A 5,871-nucleotide genomic window follows, 5' to 3' on the forward strand; every position below is an offset into this window, starting at 1 on the left:
AATTGACTCCTTATGAAATACATCCAGATTTACAAACAAGAGCTTACTAATATTAGGCTTACACCATTCCACAAGGTTTAGGAGATAAAGGTCCTATCTTACCTGATAAAAAGTAAATTCTTTCTGTAGTCTTGATTTTTTTTCAGATAGGTACTTTAAGATGGGTTAAAGGTCTTTGTTATCAGGAAGGTTATGCCCACACCAGGTTGTGCTCAGATTTTGTTTACCTCGAGTTCTGTGCTTCGAGACCACTCCTGGCCAGACTTGACCATATGCAGTGTTAGGAGTTGAAATTCAAGTCAAGCACTCTATCATCTGTACTTTCTGGCCCTATTTTGAGATGTGATCTTTAACTTTTAGAAACTGTTTTTTATACTTTTTATTTTTTTGTTTCTTAATATTTATAAAAGCATTTTAAATAAAGTTTGAGGATTTGTTTATAAGAGAGCTCAGAGATACCTTATTTGTTTGGTTAAGGAAAGAGACACTGTCAGCACAGTAAAACTAGGAATAATGATTTTTAAGATTTTTAGTCTCTCCAGTCAGAAAAATACACTAAAAGTAAGAGACTGTTTCCCAAAATATTGGCACACAGGAGAAACTGAGTATGTCTGTACAACCTTTTTTTCTTAAACCTCAAAAGTACTGAAATGTCAGGGAAATGTCACAACAAACTAAATTTCTGAATATGAATGGTTTATCTCACATATTTTGGCAACCAATAATAGGACTGCTGAGAAGCTTCAGGGTCCTGTTTCTAAGCCATATCAGCATAAGTTAAAGTGAGGATCTATATTTTTAAAAGCATTGAGGTGTAGTTTTGCCCAATAGAGTGAATGACAGTTAAATCCAAGATTATAGATTTATGTAAATTTTGAACTTGAACTCATGGATTTAGATGATATTTTAAAATGTGACAAGAGTTTGGGGAGTATTAGAATAAGATGGACATATTATAGTGGCCCTGACTTAAGATTATATGATTAGTAAGACTAGCATGCCAAACACCATATTTGAAGCTTTTTTTTAGCTCATTTATATACTTCTCTACTGGCTGGGTTTTTATGTAATTTCAGTGCTAGCACTATTAGCAGTCTCTGCATTTGATACAGCATCTCCAATTACCACACCATTCTCTTCTTTCTCCTTTTCATATATTCTCCTCTTTGCTTCTTCTCTTCCTTGCAGTGACCTGAATATAAATAGGTTTCATATTCTCACTTTTAGCTGCTACTGATATCTGAGTGGATATGCAGAAATCAGGTTACATATGACTATGACCAATCACATTACATATTACATAGATGATGAATTAATTAAAAGTTCTATCTGCCATAAAAATTATACCTCTTATGCAATGATCTTAGATCTCTACCCCTTAATTATTTATCCTAACAGAATGGTATTCGAGTCCACTCAATTGGATTGGGAATGAGGAACTAATGTAAGTTTTGATTATCCAAGTTTCCCCTCACTTCCTTATCTGGCCCCACTCTCCTCAATTCCTCTATAACATAGGTATTTAACATATACAAAGGATAAAAAAAATTGAAGATGGGTTGTAGAGGGCACAATTTTAACATAGCACATAAGATTCCAGATCCTTTGTGCACAATATATGAATTTGACAGATTTCACTCTCATTGTTATGCTATTACATAAGGTAAGTTTATTTTTAAAAATGGAAGTTAAGCTGACATTATCAGAAAATCCTTAATAAAATAGACTTTGTGAAGTTAAAAACTAAAATAAGGATTAAATAAATGTCAAAATCTCCATTGATGGCTTTAAATATGGAAGTAGTTAGTTACATGCCAAGAAATATTGTGAGAATGATCCCTGGCCAATAAACCATAAACCTCAATCCTACAATTGGATAGAACTGTACCATATCAACAAATTGGACGAACTTGGAGGTTAAATCTTTCCCTTAGTTTACAAATGTGACCTTGAATTCATTCTTCGAAACTCCTAGCAGTAAATAATAACATATCTGGACTGTTCACCTACCAAAGGTGAGATAATAAACTCTAACCACAAAATTGAGACTACCAAGGGTTATAGGGAGTGATGGTTAAAGGTTTCCAATGCATTATGGCAGAATGATATTGGGACTTTGGTGGTAGATTTGTTATAATATTGTACCCCCAAATGTATAAATGTTTATACTTTTATAAACGATCATTACCTCAATAAAATAAATTAAATAAGTGGATATTCTTTTAGCTTTTAAAACTGATAATTTTTTCTGCAGCCCCAGAAAATTAGCATAGTAATAAAATCGATTTATTGAGACATGATCAGAACTATTGTTAAATCAAATAAAGTAGAATAGAAAATGATATAGTAGAACATGGTAAAACAATAAAGATTTCAGAGTATATGACTTCAAAAAAGTTAGATATTGTTTTGTAAAATTGTTTTTTTGCTCCTGTGAGAGTACCTTAAGTTTATATTAAAATGAAGTTTATTTGAATACAATAGCTGTACGTATTGCCTGGTTGTATAGATAGCATTTGGTACTTTAAAGAGTTGCAGAATACAAAGAAAGGGGAAAGATTTGTTTTGTGTGGAAAATAGATGTTTGTTTCTGGAAATCGTGTGATCATATCACATGTCTTGGTGTACAACTGAAACATAATGTTATAGCCCTGTTACTTTAATACAACTGAAACATAGTGTACAGCTTCTGTACAACTGAAACATAGTGTTATAGCCCTGTTACTTCAATAAAATAATAAAATACATAAATCATACACATCGCATTTTTATAATTCTTATTCTAAAGTCCATTACCTTTTAATTAAAATATGGTGTTTTATTTCCTTACAAATTAAATATTTGTAAAATGTATTTTTCTACAAAAGGAATGAATTGTGTTGCTTTATGTTTTGCTTTCCAAATGTGTATCATTTCAAATCCACAAAGGCTTTTATATGTATCTAACTCATATTGAAATTACAAAGCTAGATTTTATTTCCTAGATTTAAACATGGGGAAACTGAGGGGAGACTGCCAGGGCCTGGGGATCCCAGTTCCCGCTGCCTGCTTCGGGACACGCCGTTCTAACCAACCACTCCCCTCACCCAGGTAACCCTGGGGTCCTGCCCATCGGCTGGTGGGGGAATGTCCTCTACGTCAGGGAGCTTGGCCTCAAAAGGGGGTGTGGCTTTCTTTCAGAGAGGCAGCCACTAACGTGGCCGCAGTTATTTCCCCCCCCTTTCCTATACTGAGCACTTAGGTCACAATCTGTATGACCTATTTATTGGAAGATCAACCTGGGCATCTCAATCACTATATGTCAATAACCCATTAACCTATCTTAACTCCACAAAAACTGTCAGGAACACAGGAAGGTACACAAAGCCCTCAAAAAGAGATCATAACCTCAAGCCTTGACTTGAAGCCCTACATAAACTAGGAATAGCACATAAGTGTACGGAGCTATTATAGAAGGGGTAAAAGGATACCATCATCGATTTAGCTTACCTACAATCCTCTTCTGTAGCAAGAGGGAATAGAGATAGATAATTGGAAGGTTTCACCTCTATCGCCCCATAATAACAGGAAGAAACATTGAAAAAAAACACCACAAGGAGAAAATGAAGAAGAGATACCAGAAGCCTCAAGAGAGGTCATCCACAAATACAACCTCCTCTCAGATAAAAAATTCAGAGAAGAAATTGTGAAGATGGTCGGGGAACTAAAAGCAACCATGGAACGGACAACCAATAAACTAAGGGAGGATATGAACACAACCATGGAACGGACAACCAATGAACTAAGGGAGGATATGAACACAGCCTAGGAATGGACCACCAAGAAAATACAGGAAGAAATGAGAGCAGAAATTTCAAAGCTACGAACAGAAGTCACACAATTAAAGAAATCCGTAGATGAAATAAAAAACTCAGTAGTAGCCCTCAACAGTAGAATGGCTATAGCCAAAGACAGAATAAGTGAGCTTGAAGATGAGCTGCAGAAAACATATAGGCAACAACAAATAATGGCAAAAGACCTCAAAATGGCTCTAGGGCGAATCAGAGTCATAGGGGATGACCTCAAAAGGAACAACATAAGAATCATTGGTGTACCAGAAGCACAGGGAACTAATTCCAATGCAAAAAATAAACACAGATAAAGACATCATTGCTAAGAAATTCCCAGAACTGGAGAATGCGGGAATCCAAATCCAAGGAGCCCGAAGGGTGACAGCTAAAAGGGATCCCAGCAAAAATTTCCGAGGTATATCATAGTCACAATGATGGATGCCATGGATAGAGACACAATACTGCAAGCAGCAAGTTCAAAGAAGGAAATCACATACAAAGGAGCACCCCTTAGATTTACAGCAGACCTATCAGAGGAAACCCTCCAATCCCGAAGACAATGGTGGGATATAGTGAAAAAGCTCAACGAAATGAATGTCTCACCAAGATTACTCTATCCAGCTAAACTTTCACTATTAAGGACTCGAAGGAACCATACACTAGTTCACAGATAAACAACAACTGAGGAACTTCATAGACTCAAAGCCAAACTTAAAATAAGGACTAAAGGGGCTGTTGTAAGAAAAAAACACTAACAAAAACAACAAACCCTACAGAAATATGGCACATAATGTCATGACAATAATCTCTCTCAATGTCAATGGTCTAAATGCACCAATCAAGAGACACAGAGTAGCAAAATGGATTTGGAAACTAAACCCAAATTTCTGCTGCCTACAAGAAACACACCTGAACAGTCAGAGCAAACACAGGCTCAAAGTCTAAGAATGGAAAACAATCCTACAAGCAAACAACTCCGTCAAAAAAGCTGGGGTGGCCATACTAATATCTAACAACATAGATTTCAGGCTGAAAAAGATAAGAAGGGACAGTGAAGGTCATTTTCTATTCATCAAGGAATATGTACAACAGGAAGAAATCACACTCTTAAATGTATACACACCTAACGAGCGACCAGAAAAATATTTAAAACACCTCCTAACAGACTTTAAGGAGGACATCACTAGCACCATAATAGTAGTCGGAGACTTCAACACCGCCTTACCACCTAGATCAACAAGAACAAAACTCAGCAAGGAAGCAATGCCCCTGAAGGAAGAAATAGAAGAGAGAGGGCTAATAGACCTATACAGTGTTTTACACCCCCAAAAGAAAGAATATACATTTTTCTCCAGTGCACATGGAACATTCTCCAAAATTGACCATGTGCTCGGTCACAAAACATACCTCAACAGAATCAGCAAGATAGAAATTTTATCAACCATCTTTTTAGACCATGATGCACTGAAAATAGAAGTTAAGCACACACAAACAAGGACACCAAATCGAAAACCTGGAAATTAAACAACATCCTGTTCAACAACGAGTGGGTCAAGAAGTAAATCAAGGAAGATATGAAAAGATACCTCGAAACAAATGAGAATGAAGACACAAGATACCAGAAGCTATGGAACGCGGCTAAAGCTGTGTTAAGGGGAAAATTTATAGTTCTGCAAGCATTCCTCAGGAGGGAAGAAAGGGCCTACATAGAGAGCCTGACTTCACAGCTCAAGATCATAGAAAAGGACCAGCAAAAGGAACCCAAGCAAGACCGAAGAAAAGAAATAATAAAACTTAGAGCAGAAATCGAAGATATGGAAACCCAAAAAACAATCCGAAATATCAATGAAACAAAGAGCTGGTTCTTTGAGAAAATAAACAAGATTGATAAACCGCTAGCAAGACTCACAAAGAAAGAAAGAGAGAGAACCCTAATAAACCGAATCAGATTAAAAAGGGGATATCACAATAGAAACCAATGAAATTCAAAAGATCATGAGACTAATTTGAAAATCTCTATGCCACGAAACAAGAGAACCTA

This window comes from Sorex araneus, chromosome X (assembly GCF_027595985.1).
Source record: "Sorex araneus isolate mSorAra2 chromosome X, mSorAra2.pri, whole genome shotgun sequence".
Classification (NCBI taxonomy): Eukaryota; Metazoa; Chordata; class Mammalia; order Eulipotyphla; family Soricidae; genus Sorex; species Sorex araneus.